The following is a 21187-nucleotide window of genomic DNA, read 5'->3' as shown; positions in this document are numbered from 1 at the left end:
CGTGGAGCGATACAATTCCATCGCATTAGTGGATCGGGAGGCAGCTGAATGTACGGCGGATGACATTTATTCCGGTTTCAAGGACAACTCTCAGCTGGCTGGTGCTCGCACAAAGGTGCATAAGATGAGTGTAGCAGAGACTGGTTGCCTGCCGTACCTACTGCGGCTTGCTGTGGGTACTCCGTACATGTTGACGACCAATGTCGACGTTGAAGACGGAATCGTTAACGGTGCGATCGGAGAACTAATGTTCGTCGAACGCGACGAAGACGATACTCAGCAGCAGATTACTAGGTTGTGGATAAAATTTGAGAACGACTCCATTGGAAGAATGTTGAGAGTGAAGGCCAGACCACTGGTATACTCCAAGCCTGGTGTTCTGAAAGCTGAGTGGACCCCAATCGCCAAGCGATCAGCGAACATTAGCCTCAATGGTGGAGTTAAGTGCAAGAGGGTTCAATTTCCGGTTGTGAGCGCTTGTGCCCTTACGGTACACAAATCGCAAGGAGGCACATTCTCAGAAGTTGTGTACAACTACGAGAAAAGCCAGGAGCAGCAACTGGTTTACGTTGGCCTTTCAAGGGTTACTTCCATCGAAGGACTGTACCTGACGAACCAGAGCAACGATTTCAAGTTTCACCACGGAAAAGCCGCTGTAACGCCAAGAATCAGAGATCTCCGAACAGAGCTTGGACGTTTAAATAACCACCGTCTGCGTACCATCGGCGAGGATGTTATGGCAACAATAGCATCAAACACGTCTGCTGTTATGTTGATGAGTATAAATGTGCAAAGCCTGAACGCACACTCATTAGACATTACAACAGACCGTGTTCTCAGTGCCGTGGACTTGCTTGCACTGAGTGAAACATGGATGGACAATGGCACACAGGCGGTCCTGGCTGAATTTGACTGCATCACCCAGGAGAAACGTGACGAAACAAGAGCTGGCGGTGTGGCCATTTACCAGAACACAGCAGCATCCACCGCGGCCGTTTCTCACGCCATCGACAAGCTCAGTGCTAGCTACGATGCAATGTTGGGTGAAGCAGACAAGTACGGTGATATCTGCGCCGCCGAAATCTCGGTTATGGGTACTCGCACGTTACTGTTTTCGTTGTACATTTCACCAGGTATGACTAAAACGGAGTTTGTGTTTCTCATTTTCATAATAAATTCTTTTCTTTTACAGGCACCACGATCAAGCAAAAGAAATTTTTCTTGGCGCGTAATCTGGTCCTGTACAGCAAAACGTCCATGCCAATCATCGTAACGGGGGATTTCAACATCGACGTGTTGAAGCCGGAAAACCTTGAGTTCATCGATTTCATGAGGACATACCTGCACCTAGATTTGGCCTCAGATCGATCTCAAGCGACTACCATGGGAGGGTCATGTCTGGATCTGACGTTCACCCGGAACATTCGCATACAGTGCAAGAGATACTGTGCGTATTTCTCATACCACCGACCGATACTCTCAGTGCTTGAGATTTGAACGGTCTGCAAATTGAGAATCTCGGCCTGCCTCCAGTTGAGCTCTGCCTTATTCTGAGTTCTACTCCCGTCGTTGACTTCGTTCTCACTCCGTCCATCAATGCGCTTTCTTCATGATGTTTCGTGACCCGCGATACAAGGCTCAACTATCTGGTAAATAGTCTTTTAGGCTAAGATGTACAAAATAACTAATTATTTTCGTTCTCTTCTACATCGTTCAGCGTTAACAGTGAAACATTGTCCAGTAAATGGTTCCCATCGACAACTATTCCTGCAGCCAGTGCATTCATGACGGTAGAGTGTCGGCTTTCCTCCCGTTTTGCTGTGCCTGGTTTTGAAATCTCCAACCCGTCCATCGATATGCTTTCTTTGGCAAATCCTTGCATCGTGAGAGAAGACGTTTCGTAACCCGCGATTCAAGGCTCGATAATCTGGTAAATGTAATTTGATGATGTAAGGTTTGCATAATATGTGATTCGTGTCGTTCTCTTCCAAATCGTTCAGCACCAACAGTGGAACATCGTCTATTCGAAGGTTTCATAAACTGCAGTTGAGCTCTTCCCAGTGCACAGTCTGTTTCTGTGACGAAGTACCGATTAATTTTGGATATCAGATCATGGCTACCAACCTATCGCAATATTATGCTTGATTCTTTTGTTGATGCATTCTTCAAAATATCATGGATGTTTTGCAACCCGTGATATAAGGCTCAACCATCTGGTAAATATAATTTAACGCAAAACTTTATGAAATATATAACTCTTTTCTCCCACTCTTTCAGAGTCAACAACGAATCCGTCCTGTCGAGTCATCTGATGGGCCTCGACCTTCCTTCAGTCACACCGTCAACATCATCTTTCACAACAAACGGCCTTTTTCAAGGCCACCAACATTTTGATAAAGAGTTAGCTTAAACGATATTTCCTATTATATGTATCACAAATATCACTTTAATCCTCCACTTCGACGTGGAGAATGGTTTTGGTAAAATTGAAAATAGGTACCTGTGGCTAAATCTATATATGCACTCAATTTAAAGAAAAGATCGTCAAATTTCGGCTTGTGAGAATTGTCAACATACACAGGGTTGGACAAGTTTTACACTCTTTATACCATTGGTTTCCCTAACACAGACATCAAATCAATATATCCAGCCAATTAATGAACCAACATCTAAAATCAAGTGGCTTGTGTACTGCATTCTGTACTTGTGAACAATCATGTCCGAAGTTTGGGAGAAGGAACCGTGCCCTTCTGAGGTCTTTGACATCCTGGAAATCGTTGAAGCCATCGAACGCTGCAAGTCTGCTTGCAGATTGATGAGCTTAAACGTTCAAAACCTCGTGGAACACGCATCCGATATCTCTGCCGATCCTGTGCTGATGATGGTGGATATCCTGGCCTTTTCCGAGGCATGGGATGGTGCTCAAAGCCACACGGTATTGAATGGATTCACCTGTATCACAACTGCAAAGCGTAATAACGTTAGAGTTGCAGGTGTCGCTATATATCAAAACAACTCAGCAACAACGATGGCTGTGCCGCACACGATCCGCAAACTCTGCACCAGTTATAATGTAGAGCTGGGCTTGTCAGATGATTATGGTGACATCTGCGCTGCTGAGATCACTACAATGAATTGTCGGACACTACTGGTTTGTCTCTACATTTCCCCGGATACAACGAAGAAGCAGAAGAAGTTCTTCATGGCGCGGAACTTGTTCAAGTATCACAAGGAGACTATGCCAATCATCGTGACAGGCAACTTCAACATCGATATGAGCAAAGAGAAGAACATGGAGTTTGCGGACTTCATGGAGAAGTACCTCAACCTCAAACTGGCTTCGGATCCCACTAAAGCAACCAATCTTAGTGGATCATGCGTGGATCTAACGTTCACCCGGAATATTTGTTTGGAGAGCAAGATTTACCGCTCTGGCTTCTTCTTCCATCGACCGGTTCTATCAGTGTTGAAATGTTAACCAACCAACAAACAAACCAAACGGCCCTTTTCAGGGCCACAAAATCAATGCAAAAGAGTTATTTTGAATTATTCGCACCAAATTAGCAATGATGAAGTATACACTTAAAAAACAATTCTTCAATATAATCGCCTAAGCTTCTGAATACATGTAAAGTGATTATTTTGTATTAACACAAAATAATAACACACAATGTCTATAATAAATCAGAATTGACATGCAACAAATAGTGTGAAAATTAATTGGATTTTTTGCAGTAGAAATGTTTCATAAGTTTGTGACAGTCTCAAATCAGGAAATAGAAGAGGCTAACGTTATCCAACGTCAACTTAACGGTCGTATCTCGGAAACAACCTCTTACTTTTTTTTCAAATTTTGTACTGTGTTTCTCAGTCGTGACATATCGATTGGTTTAAAATTAGACCACCTGTAATTTGGATTTAAACTTACGTTTCCAGTATCATTTGATGCACACTGTAGAATACTGTTGTGAATCTTCTTGACACTATCAATAAAGTATTCATTTAATTTATCAGCTTTTGCTTTGTCACCAAGATCTTCATCAATACCAAAAAATTTTACACCATTATCCGTGCCTTTAGCTGGGCTTATTAACTATTTTAAAGATTTCCATAACTTTTTAGAAAATTTGGCATTTTTAATCACAAAAAGTGTAATAAGAAAAATATCAATATCTTTTTAAATTTAATTATTCATCCATTGAATTTGTCAAATCAATATTTTTTAGTACTGGATGACTAAAAAAGATGGCGTCAATTTTATATATGGATTTGGAATGCTAACGATCATTAAACAAGCATATGAGGATGTGCACCATATAAATACTACTTTTTTATATTTCACACATCTGGCTCATTATATAATAACTATTATAGGTTCAAGAAGCCGCTTGATTATGATTTGATTCTTTACGCCATTAGATAAAGCAATTGGCTGGTTGTTCTAATAAACTCTCAGCAGAAATACAATATTAGGTTGGACTCTGACATGTAAGTGGTCTTACATGAGCTAGTAGGTTTATCAGGAGACGATGATGATGTATGAGAATAATGATATAACATTGTTATCTGCAATTTCTAAATATTTTGATAGGTACTCATTAAGAATAGATTACCTATCGTGAGATCCATTTTTTATCAGAATATCCCTAGAAATTACGGACTAACGTAAAATAGCAACCAATAATCCAGTAATCAACATTTTCACATTTTTTGAGAAAAATATTACTGGATTGCATTGCTAATTGCTTTATCTAATGGAGCAAAGAATCAAATCCTAATCAAGCGTCTTCTTAAACCTATAATAATTATCATATAATAAACCAGATGTATGAAATATATTAAAAAAGGAGTATTTATATGGTGCACATTCTTACATACTTGTTTAATGATCGTTAAAATTCCAAATTCATATATATAATTGATGCCAATATTCTTCTGTAATGGTGCACGTTTCCCTGAAGTCATCCTGTGCTTAAAAGTATTGATTTAACAAATTCAATGGTTGAATAATTAAATTTCAAATTATGTTGATATTTTGCTTATTACACTTTTTGTGATTAAAAATGCCAAATTTTCAAACTTTGTCAAAAAATAATCCAAAGGTGCTGCAAATCATTTGAAAACGGCCTCTTCCTACACTTTTCTTGCACTTCAAGACCCATATAGACGCATCCTTGATCCATCCAAACATTTTATTTTGTCGAACAGTATTATCAATTAGTTATAAAGATCGAATAATGGGAACAAACATTTGACGTCATTCTCCCGTCAACGGCATTCTCGATCTGACAGCTCAAAATTCTTTGATAACAAGTGTCTTCCTATTGATAACAAAAAATAACAAAATTAATGCATGATAATATTGTGTGTTTCATTTACTACTGGACTGCGAAGTTCGGCTTCATAAGTGCGAAAATGCGAATAAAAGTGCGGGATTGCATCGCATCATATTGGTGTCTTCAGAGCACTTATTTTTTGGATTGCGAAGAATAAGCCCGCTGAAGACACCGACTTGATTTGATGCAATCGCGCCCATGATTGTACGACATTTCCCAGAATGACGTTCCCCAGAACGACATTCCCCAGAACGCCATTCCCCAGAATTGGACATTCCCCAGAAATCCATTCCCCAGAATGGGACATTCCCCAGAAATCCATTCCCCAGAATGGGACATTCCCCAGAAAACCATTCCCCAGAATGGGACATTCCCCAGAAAAAAATAACAAGAGATCTTTAAGGTGTTCAAATCCAGGAAAATGGTAAATAGTAAATAGTGAAAACTGGAAAATTCGAGGAAAACCATAATTTTCATAGGTAAAACATTTTCGTACTGTTTTTTTTATTTTTATTGGTAGGACTTTCGGTTTGTTGCAGTCTTTTATTTATTGAATGGAGAATCTTTAAATCAAAAATTCTTTAAAATTAACCACCTATGGTCGGAAAAGTAATTCGAACCATTTGGAAGATTTTTATATTTTTTGACGATTTTCTCGTCGTAAAAGTTAAATTTTAGCGTGACATAATATGTGTACCATCCCTAATTATTTAGACAATAAAGCTAGAACAGCATATGTTCAAAAGAAGGGAGAAAATGCCATAAAAGTCGAAAAACAAATTCCATTAATTTACTTTGTGACATATTACACTACACCAATCTCCCTTTGAAAGTACAATTAGAAAGAACAACCAATGTTAAAAGAAGGAAGAATAACTATGAAAACAAAAAAACAATAGCTTGGATCAAGTTTGATCATAAAACACAGAATGGCATATGTAGGAACAGCTTATGTTAAACGGTTGAGCTACTTTTCCTCGAATGTCGGTTTCCCAAATGTCGTTTCCCCGAACGCCAGTTCCCAGAATGCCAGTGCCCCGAACAACCCGTTTCCCCGAATAGCCTAGTTTCCGAAAAGTTTTTAGCTCTTATAATTATCATAACTTTTGTGTTTCGAGGTGGTAACGAACCGGTCATCTAATATGCACCCTTCTTCACTTGATTGGCGGTTCTTTCGAGTTTCACCATCATTGGCATTTTTGGCAAGATATATTTAGTCGAGGATGACGTTCAAATCTATATTATCTTCTTCTTATAATTGGTAATCATTCATTCTAGTTCAGCACCCAGTCCTTAAAGACTATTCTTGCACCTGTTTGAACTGCATCTTTATTCGGGGAAACGGGTCATTCGGCGAGGTGGCATTCAGGGAAATGATATTCAGGGAAACGACAGAAGCACAATTATGAAATTAATTAAGACACAATTAAGAAAATTTTTAAACAGCATTTTCCTCCTAAGATTATGGTTGGGTCTACCGATGAACCACTTAGCAACAAAACCACCTCTTTCCCCCTTCGCCCGTACAAACTTTTTGAAATTTTTATGCCACACCCCCCCCCCCTTCCATAGAAGACAAAGTGATTTATGGACGGCAGCTTAGATGGTTTGCCTGAGAAAAAGGAAGCAAGCACTCGCCGTTCAAAAGATTTTTTAACTCAATTCCGATTTTATTCGCTTGAGATCCATAATAATGAATTTGACAAAATAATATTTTGGGTGAATTGACGTCTGTGTCCGGAATTCGAATCAATTCAGTAGGTACATTTCTTAACGACAAAAAAACTAAATTACCAAGTCGAGTCTAGTACACGACACTGAAGACGGCCTTACAGTTGAGGTCGAAATACGCGTATCTGTCAAAGGATACAAACTCTAGTGGAATTAAATGGTATAGTACTAAATTCGTTTTTTTCATCTACTTATAGGTATTCTACTAAACAGCTCGAAGATTTATTATAAACTACCAATTTTTTCCACTCTTTACAAACGTATAAAACCCATTCTGGGGAATGTCCTATTCTGGGGAATGGTTTTCTGGGGAATGTCCCATTCTGGGGAATGGATTTCTGGGAAATGTCCCATTCTGGGTAATGGGTTTCTGGGGAACGTCATTCTGGGGAATGTCGTTCTGGGGTTTGACTTTCTGGGAAATGTCCTACAACCGCGCCCATTTATGACCGTTTCCGCACTTGTAAAAACTTCTGCGTTAGGCCAGTGGTGAAAGAAATGCGCAATATATCTTGTTATTGCTGTGTTATGCGGATGTTATTCGACTTTGTTTGGGTCCTCATCTTAAAAATGACTAACTTTCATTATAATATTGACTTATTTATATTACATTTGACTATTTAATTCTTTTGATGCTAGTTAATCCTCCTAATGTCTTCAAACATCAAATTGAATTACCTACTTGTTAAAGTGCTGTTCAATCGTATTTTCACAAACGGTAATAATATAATAATAAAACTGGTACAAACTTCTATTCAGGTCGCAACATTGTATCATGCAACATTCTCCAAAATCACGCTCATGTTTTTGTCACTCGGCCAAGGATAGACAAAGTTTGCCGGTACCAGAGAATTCAACTGAACAATACTCGGTCAAATGTATCACGATGAAACACATCGTGCAACACATTTTTTGTATTGGAGCATGCCTATTTCTAGGTTCATGTTTCAGCTCTCCTCTCTTTTTCTTATGTGGCAATTCTTATGCTACTCACCCGTTTATCCAGCTCAAGCGTATAAGCTGAGTAAACCTGGCCTGGTCTACAACCAACCAGCTAAGCTTAATCCCACAACAACCCCACAATGGATGTATCCAACGAGAGAGCCCCATAAGCCGGGGGCTCTCTCGATCTCGCATTTTCAAAAGTAGCCATCCACACGTCGCCAAGAAAGGGTTAACGCGCGCAGCTTTATGGACAAACGGCTCAAATGCTCAGCGCTCTCCAGCTCAACACGGCTTAGCTTAACCAGCAGCACCACTGGCTGGAACGATTCGTTTGACCAAGCCGTCCGTCAAGTCTCGCGCTGACTCCCGAGCCAGCCACACGTGTTTCCCTCTTGGTGCTGCCCTAAGCCAATACTTTTCGTCGTCCAACTATTATTTGGTGACTATTCGTTTCCCAGAGTTGGTGAAGTAGTTTTCGATCTGAACTGTTCGATATCGGTCGTAGATTCTCCGTTCGGTGGGTTGATGATATATCTTACTTGGTGTTCAGTGATATAACAATTGCAATAGAAGCAATCAGCTGCTTAGTGCGAAGTGTAAAGATAAACTTTGGCTGTGAATACTTCGCACGTCGTTCAAATAATTGGGATTGGAGCTAGACGATTGGATAGTGTGATATAGACACGAGTACTACGAGTCGCATATAATTCATGTCTACGTCGTGATAATTCTGAAGTGATTCTGGATTGATAACGCTTACATATATATGTTTTAACTTTGTCATTTTATTTATTTTAGGTCTTACTTATTACGTATTACTAAGTAATTAAAGATTTTTGCATAAAAGCCAATATCTTCATAGGCGTGTTCAATCCATAAGCTCTGAAGAACACTTTTTGCTAGACTTTCTAAATACTGAAGCGAACAGTTGGAAGTGATTCGCAAGTGTCGTTCAAACCACATACATACTGCACAAAAGCGCATTTTTCTGCCCACCGCGATAGGATTTTGCTTTATTTATTTTTTGCTGTTATCGTGTGTTGCCAGCGGAAAGTGAACCATTTCGCCTCGATATCGGTTATCTCACAGTACTTGCGCGGACTGCAACTTGTTTTTGCTATACTCCCGCCCTCCGTGGCGCAGTCTTTGCTGCACCTACACAACAAGTATTGACGGATAGTGGGTTCGGCAAACAGCAAAAAGCGCAGTTTGTGAGACGACGAGGGCCTAACTTGTTAGAGTCGAAAGCGTGCATTTGCCTTAACTTGTTTTAGTTCGATTGTTTTGAAGTCAGAACCGCACTACGCAGTGCAGAGAAGGAAAAGTGAGTGAAATTGTTGTTTTTTTGTTTTACAGCAGTGCTCTACTAGTACTTTTCACCATCTGTTGTGTATAGGAAGAAGTGAATAAGCGTGAAGAAACATAAAGCTCAAGTGTGCAAAAGGATACTAATCAAGCAGGACAGGAAGCAGAACGTCATCACCGTCGAGTTTTGGATCAGAAAAAAGTCGAGAGGTTATTGACTTTGAGAACACGAGAATTTGGCCGCTTCCAAAAACACTCAAACAGGTTAGTATGTTCGAAATTTTGGCGAAGATGGTTGGAAGGGAAATGGATGAATGCGATGATAATGACTGTCGTTAGAAGATTGAGGATGAGCGCAATCGGACAAATAATTTGTTCGTCGTTGAGTCAAACAAAGGTCAACAACACAAGATAAGCGATTGGTTTGAGAAGTGCAGAAACTGCTTAGATTAGATTGACTTGGTTTGATAAACAGAATACAGCTTTGACAAGGGCAGCTATAAGCTGTTGAAACAAACGCGAAGCTACTCGCAAGATTATGCTGAGGCTCGTGGGTTCGAAACCCACCAGTCGAGGATCTATTCGGGTGGGAGATTTTGTAGACTTCCCCGAGCAAATAGTATCTTTGTACTTGCCATACGATATATTAATATAAGAATGATCAATTGGAAAAGAAAAATCTCATTTACTATCATAGGAAGTGCTTATTAGAACACATAGCTGAGCAGCAGGCTCTGTCCCAGTTGGGACGTGATATCAGAGAGAAAAAAATCTAAACTAATATGATTCGTAAAACAATGGCATGATTTTTTTAACTTTAGCACAATTCTTACTACATAAAAATATGCTGAATTAGTACATTTTTAGTTTAGTGCTCCAAGGGTTCATTTATTAATTTTATAACGAAAAAAATGGCCTTTCTGACATCCATATAATACCCTGTAAAAATAGGATGGTTTGTTCTGAAATCATGCGCAGTCAAACGATATTTGATCAATATATATATATATATATATATATATATATATATATATATATATATATATATATATATATATATATATATATATATATATATATATATATATATATATATCATATAAATAATAAATCTTAATTTCCGATATCAGGAAAAATTTCTTCTGAAAGTTTTTCAAATTCTTTTTTTCAATGTATATCTTAGAATCTTTCAGTAATATCCTAAACTTTTTTTACAGTGGATCTTCAAAAAATCTCCAGATAGGGTCGGTGCTCCCTTAGTAGACTGTTCCCTATAGTCGCACTGTTGGCTTTTCACCTCCGTTTTATTAATCGTTCTAAAATATTTTTGACATGATGGCCAGGGGCTAATTATTAAGGTACCGTAAAATCGGGTGTAATTGATCAGATGGTTGAAATTGACCATCGTATCACACGATTTTATATATTCGTAATGGAGCACAAATATCAATGTAAGCTGCAGTAAGTGAACGTTGTTTGTCGTAACTATTGTCGAATTGTGTGTTGTGAATTTTTTTGCGTTACACAATGTTTATTACTCTGAAAATAATGTAAAATTTCAAAATCATGCACGGTGAAGTATTGACAAACACCTATGAACTTCTATTTCTAAGCAAGGATTTGAACATGGTATAAAGATGAAAGTTTGTGAGGATGCTTGAGATATATCCCCAAACCAGATTTCATCACCAAAAATCATACCAATTAGCTCATATGGTTGAAATTATTGAATTTCTGTTAGATATCATTGAATTACTTAGAAAATTGCATACATTTAGGTGTTTTCCGCGTAATTCTTGAAATTTAACTATTCGTTATTTATATAAATATTGCATTGTTAAGAATTTGACAAGCATATTCGGATTCAGGGAGCTCAAATTTATCATGTAGAGTTGTTTTGAAAACTAACAATAATGGCATTGACAAGTGATCAATTTCACCCCGAAATGAGATCCCCTGATTTTTTATTTTAGATATATTTGTTAACACTAAAATGACATTTGTTAGAAAATTTCGGTACATAAGTCGATGAGGCTCATCTTCGTACTTGTTTTCCTGCATTTAGTTGTTTTGCTTTGTTAACATTATAGAAAACAGACTAGAAAAAACGTGAAAAAATGATCAATTTCACCCGAAATGACGGTACCATTTATACACAGCTCGATTTTGTTCAAAAAATTATCGAAATAAAAAGTTTTGCTTAAAATTTAAGCTCTATTGCACCTACAGTAAACCTATTGCTCCTATAGTAGCACTACTAAGAGAAACTATTTTTAAAAAAACAAAATAATCTATGAATTTAGGACTTGTTTACGTCAATCGAAAGCTTTTAATCCTCATTTTGAAGGAAATATATATAAGTGTTGTAAAAGTACGATTTTGATTTGTATTGTGTCTACGCTGTGAAGCTAGTTCTACTATAGGAACAGAAATTAGGAACAGTGATTCTTTATGCACATGAGTACCTATAGTGGCACAAGCGATAATAAATATAAAAATGTATGCTTTCGAAGTTTTCATTATTTTTACATAAAAACAAGATAAAACACTTCCAGATAAAGTAGAAATATTGCCGCTGACTTTATTTTTGGATTTCATACAAATATTTGTTCTTAGCTATGATACTATTGGTACATCATATTCCTGAAGAAATTTTCAAACAATTAATCAGATATTCTCTATTCCATACCTTTAAAATTATTTCAAGAGAATTATCTTTTAATTTCTCAATATTCCTTCCATTGTTTCCTCTACGTGTATTAAAAACGAATTAACGAATGATATCATCGGCTGTTCTTCAAACATTTTAGCGGCAGAGTTTACTTTACATTTCTGTCTTATGGTTCCGCTATACATTTCTTTGAGATTCCTTCAAAGGATTTCCTTCAAAATAGCTCAAAATAAGTAATCCCTTAGATTCATTATTACTTAAAAAACGCCATAAGTTTGTGCAATAAATTTTTAAAGTCAATTTTCGATAATCTTTAAGGGAATTTATGTACCTAGTACCCGAAGAAATTGGGACCTTCCTTAGCCGAGTGGTTAGAGTCCGCGGCTACAAAGCAAAGCCATGCTGAAGGTGTCTGGGTTCGATTCCCAATCTGTCCAGGATCTTTTCGTAATGAAAATTTCCTTGACTTCCCTGGGCATAGAGTATCATCGTACCTGCCACACGATATACGCATGCGAAAATGGCAACTTTGGCAAAGATAGCTCTCAGTTAATAACTGTGGAAGTGCTCATTGAACACTAAGCTGAGAACCAGGCTCTGTCTCAGTGGGGACGTAATGCCAAGAAGAACCCGAAGAAGTCAATAACCAAATTTCCAGAGTAATATCAGTGAAACATTTATTAGGATCGTTTGTACCCCGTTTGGCATGATGGTCATTTGGCATAATGGTGGTTTGGCTTAATAATTCATTCAAATTCATCAGCTTAAAACACAATATCATGGTGATTTATGGTTTTTTTGTTTACCTGCACTACAGCTAGTGAGTTTGAACTTCATAGGCAAAGTTTGTGATACAATTGAATGAAAGTTTACAGTGAAATCTTTAGTTTGTGTAGGATTCAAACTAAGTTATGGCAGGCAGACCACCAGGTTACTGACAGGGCTACAAAACTGTTCACGATTTTCCGGTAACCAAAATTGGAAATTGCACAGATTTTATGAACAACTCTTTATTTACCATATTTCATATATCTTTTTAAAATTATACCCTTTAACCCCGAATTCCATTATCACGGGGTAATGTCATTCAAGTAACCATATATTCAGGGCAAAAGCATCCGGGGTAATGGTGCGTTCAGGGTGATGGAATTCAGGCTAATGCATTCGGGGAAATGAAATTTGTTATGGGGTAGAATCTTTTTCAGAGAGTTTTGACGTGAGTATTGATTTTAAGAAAAACATGTAAAACTAAGCTTTGCAAGTGTTATGATTCAATAAAACCAAATCAAAGCTGATTTCTTCTTAAGCGTATTTCATGTATTGAGGGTTCCTCTTCACGCGTTTGCTTGAGGATGGGTTGATGGATTCATACAATTCTTTCATTATTGCATTTATCCAGGGCTCTTACGTGTTTGTGTGATCGAAAAGTATGGGAAACCCACAAGTAATATTGATTTGTGAAAAATCTAAATGTAGTAATGTAATATTGACAATGTTCTAGAGTGCCATAATTTGGTCAATGAAGCATTACTCAGCAATTGAAGTTTATCATAATAAAATGAAGTTTAAGTTCTGGGACAATACAATGTTTGCTGGAACATTTTATGAATATAATTGAAAATTGGCTCCGTGATTTCTCACTGGAACATTTGAGTTAATTGTGCCAGATTTTGTTGTGAATTTTCTTGCCAATTACTCGTTTCAATAATGAGAAACTCGCGATGGAACTGTTAAAATATAATTCTTAGAATTGCCTAATGAATTCCATAAAATATTTGTTTGTGAATAATCTTGAGTTTTCATAAGCAGACGGGGTTGGTGGTCTGATGGCTACCGCTTCTGCTTCATATGCAGAAGGTCATGGGTTCAATCCCAGGCCCGTCCCTTTCCTCGTACTTTGTAGTTGTGTATCTCTCACTTGCTTCTATCTTCCATTCTAAATATATCACACTCAAACTATTCGTTCATAGCAAACGCTAGAACCAGAGACGGACAAGAAACCGTTTTCCTAACGCTTCCTACTTCCACGCGCACGCCTTTCTTACGCCTGATACATAGGCAGTCTGCTAACCACAAAAGCAAACCTCTCTGCCCCATGCCTTTCCCCAATCCATACACTCCCGCATGAACTGGCGTGGATGCAGTGGAATATACGGTCTACGTGGGAGCCAGTTCAATGCATCATCAATTCCTCCCCCTTCCCCTCATTGGTCAGCATTCTGACGTGGCAGGTGCCATTGTTGCCTAAAAATAGAAGATCACCAGCACTTATACACTGAGGATGCCTGTTAGTCCCAAGCAGTCATTCGGTTGGTTCCTTGTGTAAGTGCAGCTGATCTGGCGATACTGGAGTGCATCCACGGGCGGCCAATCAAGCTCAAGCTCAAGCTCAATCTTGAGTTTTCATAAGCAGTTCTTCAGTTTCGCAAAGTGTGACCAGAATCTGTTTCAGGAACTTTGACAAAAATGTCTTCATGAATTTCATCTGAATACTGCCGTGAATCGCAAGTCGGTCCAATCTATGAAAAGTAGGCATTGATAAAATGGGATATGAAGTTTCCAAACTCGTTTTCCATACAAATATTCAAAAAATCCTGAGGGTTGGAACATGTTTAAATTTTTAAATTTTAAATGTTCTAATTATTCCCAACAAATCACATTATAGAGAGAGAGAATAAATTGAATTTTTCACGAATATCAGCTAATTTATGCCTATCAGATGCATTTGAAGTCACTGTTGACCTTAAGTGTTCGGAATATGAGTCAAAACGGTATTCGTTCTCATACGAGGCACGATCAAAGCAAGCGAAGAAAAACATCACATCTGTATCGGCCCATAATCAGCTGTCATGCGAGTATGGGCAGTATATGTTTCATATGTATTCCAATCGGCTCGGAAATAATTTAAAGTGGAGCAGATATGATTGAGAATCGCTTCATGGGATATTTAAAAGGAAACAGGGACATGATCAGATTCAAAGTCAGTGTGAGTAACTGCTTGGTTGCAAAAGTGGCGGTTTCTAGAAGAGGAAAAACAAGTAGGGTTTTAAGTGTATTGAATTGTGAAATATCTTGAAGACCATTCATCAAATAAAATTCTTCCGTTGGAATTGTTTTGCGAATTATTCCATGAGCGATGCGTTGCATTAAAGTCACTAATGACAAATAAATTGACTTATTGAGAGTCACATTCCGCAAGTCAGTTTGAAGTAAATTAACAAGCTGCCCAGTGCATTGAAATGGCAAATAAGCAGCTATGAAAGTGTATTTACCAGGCTGTGTTTCAAAAACTCTGGTTTCAAATGACGAAAAAAATAATGTTTTATACCGTGGTGAATCAAAATCCGGACGGTGTCAATATCCGGACACTCTGATAATATTTATCAATTATGTGTAAAATTAAATGTTCATATGTTTGATTGTACACATAACATATACTGTTAACACTGTTGCTCATTTCACTATAATTTATAATCTAGTTACCATTGCCAAATAATTAATAGGAATGACGTCCCCCAGTTAGACGTCATTTCTCTGCTTGTGCTAGTTCAATTTTACAGAACTGTGACAATCGCTTCACAACATTTAGTCAGCAAAAACGAGCTTAAATTATATTGTTAGATATGTGTTTGCAGCATACAAGTGAAAACGACGATTCTTCGAAGATTGTGTTACATCGTGGCTGCAAATGTGGTGTAGATAGCCATTTAAAGTTGTGAACAGAGACTGTCCGGAATTACAGGCAAATGGCTCTAAAACCGGACATTTTTTTAAAGTGGTATGTTTTACGTGCTCGAGAGTGTAAATTTGAACACAATATTAACCCAATGTCGTTTTAAGAAGTGTCATTAGTGAACAGAATGCCCTTTGAATGCCTAAAAATAATCAATTTAAATAATCAACGCAACATTTCGAACCCACAGCTCTGAATCGGATATCTCTGGCTTCAGGTGAGGTAATTAAAGCTAAAATACAATTATGTTTCATTCAATCATGTATGATGGAGCCTGATTGTGTTTAATGTTCTAATCAATCAGGTATTTCATCGATTAAACCTATTCTTTTTACATACTTTATGAAAAATGCATGTTACGATCAGCTGTCCGGATTTTGATTCGCAAGTGTCCGGATTTAAATACAAAGCTTACTTCTGGTGTCCGGATTTAAGGACAAGGCATAGTTTATTAAATCAGCGTTTTACATGTTATCAATGTAATTTTAGACATGAAATTTGTCAGTATTACCTAGATCTAATATTAAACTGTCTATAAAATAATTGAACTTATTCTTAACTTGAGAAAAACTTGATCGAAACTGAAATTAAACATTCGTCCTTGCTTAAGCGTCCGGATATTGATGCATCACGGTAAGCCTATGAATGATGATAGCAACTCCTCCACAACTCGATCATTACGATTAGCAAAAAAGTTTGGATCTCTTTTGAGTTTGGATCCAGCTTTCAAATAAGTTTCAGTAATTACTACCATGTGTATGTTATTCGCTGCTACCTAGAAAATTAAACAGCTCGTCCTCTTTATCATTGAAAGAACGAGTAGGGGAAGTGGTGGTAAAATGAACAGGGGTGGTAAATTGAACACAGTTCCTTTTACCGAGAAAAAATAAATTTCGATAGATTTTTATCACGCACGGACGATTTAGAGAATAAATCTGATTGTTCGAGTTGATACGGAGATTAATTTAAGTGAAAATATCAACGAAAACTAAGATTTTAGAAAACCACGTTTGAAAATTAGAACTGACGTAACTTTAAGCTCGGAAGGCTTGAGGTTTTTCCATTGAGGTGAATATTGTTATGATATGATGTCAAATCTGATACCTTTAGAATTCTTTTTGAATTGGTTACAATCATTAATGGATGTATTTTCGGTGGAGCAATGAAAATTTTAAGAAAAATTTGGTTTGCTCACGTTTTTTGCGTGGTGTTCATTTTACCACCAATCGCTGTTCATTTTATCCACATAGTGCAGGTAAAATGAACATTTTCATCGCTTTTTGATAGCGAAGAAAATATGTGAAATATTAGCTATTTTAGTTTGTATCCATGTCGCTGCTATAGATTACATCTCTATTTTTGATGTTGTGCGATAGAGCTATACAAATTTCTCGTTTTTCTGACAGAAACAAGATGATTTCCTTAAGGTGTTCATTTTACCAAAAATTTGGATTCATTAGACAAACGTGCTCTAAAAATAATTCGATTAGTAAATATTACACCAACTTGGACTGCTTCAGCCATAGTGGTGGTTTTGAACATTGCATCAATAATTTGATTCAATTGTTCAGTTGAAAGATCAAAATTAGAGGTAGACATGTTTCTAGCAGTATGGGGCCCAGATAGCCGAAGCGGTAAACGCGCAGCTATTCAGCATGACCATGCTGAGGGTCGTGGGTTCGAATCCCGCTGGTCGAGGATCTTTTCGTAAGGGAAATTTTCTCGATTCCCAGGGCATAGAGTATCTTCGTACCTGCCACACGATATACACATGCAAAAATGGTCAATCGGCAAAGAAAGCTCTCAGTTAATAACTGTGGAAGTGCTCATAAGAACACTAATCTGAGAAGCAGGCTTTGTCCCAGTTGGGACGTAACGCCAGAAAGAAGAAGAAGAATGTTTCTAGCAGTAAATGCATTTTCAGGAAATTGCCTACCATTTAATGCCACTAAAAAATTATCCTTTGGCAGATAAGCGAATTTCGATCTCAACAGTAAGACCGTCATTGGTGTTGTGTACCAGATTCGCACGAGTAAAGCATGTTTTGCCTTGAAATCACTTATCAGCACATCTTAAGTCTAAATATGGTTTACGCACGATTCATACATAACGTTGTGTTTAATTGTGCCATATTTTCTAATGACACTTTTCTCACATCCACACATTATTCAAAAAATGCCGTTCATGGTGGCATTCACAGGTATAACTCAGTCTAACGGGAGGTCACCATAATAATCGCACGTCGCCTTCGCGAGTTGACAAACAACATTACAACTATACGTGACAACTATTCAACCTATCCAACTGCACTACAGTTAATCTACGCTCAAGCGTGCCATTCGCATCTAAATAGGTCTTACCGCGTGCACTAACCGCCAAACCAGTTGGCGTTCTTAACCCTATCCCTCTAGGTATCAAGCTAGACAAACCGGCGTAAAAAATGGGAATGAATTGACACATTTGTTTGCCTCCTTGGCTGGTGGAAACACTCCGGGGCCCGTGCATGACATTTAGCGAGTTCGAGACATCATCCTAGGGCACTTTTTCATAGTGTTTATTGTTATTTGACGAGTGCTGTCGTCATAACGGGCTAAAGTAACGTGCTAGGCGGCGACGCCACATTGGTGCCACACTAGACTCCAGAGTGACCCGCAAATCCTGTTTTTCTGTTTTTTGATACCTAAGGAAAAGGTGGAGTTCTCAAGCTGGAGATATACTCGTTAACCTGATTCTTTCTTCAGTTGTATTGAGAAGAATGTGTACAGATGGTCACAGAACTTGTGCCATTTAAATAATAGGTAATTCTAGATTACCAAATTACAGCCATTACCTCAAGTTTTTTGTTTCAAGAGAGGGCTTAAGGAGACAGGTCACATAGATATGAATCTATTGGAAAAATTATGGATTTTACAAATTTCGTCGTTTGAGAGAATTTTTAGTCATTTTACTATTTTTGTGATTTTTGATGATTAATGGTTTTGCATCAGTTCGCTTGGCATATTCAGTAGTTTTGTAATACTTGTTTAATTTTTGATATGTTTTTTTTAAATTATAGATTGTTTACGCTAAGTATACATTTATGTGAATTTATAATTCAAAATTCCCATTAATCAATTCTAAACAATGTTCTACATGAATTCAAGGTATGTATCGATACTTTTACTTGAACATACATGGATACCAATAAAATACTGAATCAAAAGTATAGATACTTACTTGAATTATATAAATACTTATTATAACAAAGAAAATAGAGAACAAAAATGATTTCGATATTTTTATTTTTATGGATTGCACATTTTAATTGTTCATAAAATAAAAATACTTTTACACCAAACTTCTCAATAAGCTTTCGTGAATGAAACAAGATTGTTTAGCTCCTTCGCGTTATGATTGCATTTTTTTTACAAAAACGCGCATGAGAAAGGAGTCATTTGATTTAAGTAGTTCCATTCAGGGGTTGAATTCTGAGAGTATCTTTCACTTATCTCTCTTTGTAATAATCATGATCTGTTACACATAATGAGAATCTGTTTATCGTCTACTGTTACAGTTTGGATTATAGCGGGGGGCTAACAGTACATGATAAAACCCATTTAAATAAGGTCCAAACCAGGGGAACACTATTGCTGTCAAATGTCCAGGCATTGTTTATCATGCCGGAAAAGTAAAACACTTACACACTTAAATGAGCGACAAAAATGGGGTTTATCATTGCTCTCTCTTTGGTCACTATTTATCATTCGTGTTACAACTTGTCAATCAATTGAGAACGAATTCTGCAATGCCTGGTTTCATTCGATACCTATACTTGGTGTCACACTGAAAAGTATCGATTCAAATTTTACTTGGTATAGAATCAAAATTATCGGGTTTTTTTTCCTCTTAACATGGATCAATTCATTCTTTTGTTCAATACGAGCACACTTGCAGTGAGAAATAATTTTATTTTAATTACTTTTTAGGCATTTCTTCAAATATGCCTCTGATAAATAGTACTAGACCGTCATGAAGTTCAATATCCAGGATTTCCTATATTTCGCAAAAAAATAAAAACATACGAGGTATAACTTTCACTTCAGTTTCAAAAGGGTGTTTTTCTCTTCGAGACCTTCATTCATAATTGGCAATAACGGTGATTTTTCAAAAATGCAAGCATTTCAAACAATTTATAATTCATCCATGAAATCCTCCATGATTTTTCCAATCCACCAGGAAATCAACATTTTCTCAATCTATTCTGAATAAAATTAAAGCATTGTTAAGCACCAACAAATCTCCACTTCCAGTGGTTAGATTTCGTTTCTGTAACGTGAAGTTTGTGGCCCTTCATGCTTCTGATTTCAGACACCCCCTCAATTTCTGAATCATATTCCGAACAACACATTGATTTGAAATCTAGAAAACTAATGAAACGATTAACTAAATCAGTCAGATAAATAATTAAATTCTTCGAACCGTTGAAAGGACGTCTAAGCTTATTTTGCATTATATGTTTTAAAGATATCTATCGTGAATTAGAAAATACTTAACAAAATAAGGCACCAAAGTGGGAACATTTGGCACAAAACTAGAAAAAACGGTGTGAAATTCATACACAGTAAAGTGCCTGAAATCCGGATCAGCACGGTATTTGCCTTCTGAGAAAATGTTTTTTTTACCTTGTTCCAGTCGAAAGGAACGAAGATTTCTTAAGGAATACAGGTATGTTCCGTTTTTATCACGTTCCGATTTTATCACGCTTCGATTTTGTCACGTTCCGATTTCGTTAACAAATTATTCCGTTTTTATCAACACCCAAGAATTTTTTTTTTGTTATTTTCAAAATGTTTAGAATATAAATTAAATAATTATTTTGAAGCAATTTAAATGCTTTTCAGTAGCCTCAGATTTTAATTTTCATCATTATGTTAATGTTGAGCACCTACGATACATGGTAAGTATCAAGTCATAAACGATTCAATAAGGTTTGACTTCTTCTTATCCACTTGCCAATTGGAGTTTTTAAACTTTGCATGACCTATTGGACAAGATTGACACATCTTTCAACAATCGAGGGTTGCTCTGGCAACAATTGGAATTTGTAATTAGTAGAATACTTGAGGGAGTTGCAGAGACCTCTTTTTCTTATATATCATGGCATCAAAGAATTTTCTATGCGAATTTGATAGACTGTCCACTATTGACGTAAGGAAATTTTGGTGGGTTTTTCAACCCCTTCCCCCCTATGGTATGATTTTTTGAATGAAAATTTAAAAAAATAAAATTATGGCACGGAAGATATCTCAAAGCCCCCCTTCCCCCCAACACCCCTTACGTGAATAATGGACGATCCTATATATGTTCAGTTCCATTTTATAGGGATGGATATGAACTTAAGAATGTTTAGACAACGGCATGAGACATGATCGACTTTATTTTATTGTTGATGATTTTGTACATTATCTTCTATCTCTCAAACTCGAT

General features: G+C 37.1%; 2 protein-coding genes across 7 annotated transcripts in view; one reads left to right on the top strand and one right to left on the bottom strand.

The window, feature by feature from the left end:
• Window positions 1-21187, bottom strand: part of LOC5566513 (6-phosphofructo-2-kinase/fructose-2,6-bisphosphatase 1) — a 399659-nt gene that overhangs the window by 94528 nt on the left and 283944 nt on the right. The gene's annotated exons all lie outside the window — the stretch shown is intronic.
• Window positions 8343-21187, top strand: part of LOC5566514 (alpha-N-acetylgalactosaminidase) — a 254907-nt gene continuing 242062 nt past the window's right edge. The window contains exons 1-2 of one of the 4 annotated variants that reach the window (XM_021845467.1): window positions 8343-8451; window positions 9369-9581. The gene's annotated coding sequence lies outside the window, so the exon portion shown is untranslated. Of the gene's footprint in view, window positions 8530-9368; window positions 9582-21187 lie in introns of all 4 variants that reach the window. The other 3 variants (XM_021845466.1, XM_001650856.2, XM_021845468.1) reach the window with 3 other exon arrangements.

The sequence above is a fragment of the Aedes aegypti genome, chromosome 2 (genome assembly GCF_002204515.2).
Source record: "Aedes aegypti strain LVP_AGWG chromosome 2, AaegL5.0 Primary Assembly, whole genome shotgun sequence".
NCBI lineage: Eukaryota > Metazoa > Arthropoda > Insecta > Diptera > Culicidae > Aedes > Aedes aegypti.
The sequence above is the reverse complement of the archived record's forward strand: the minus strand, read 5'-3'. Positions and strand labels throughout refer to the sequence as shown.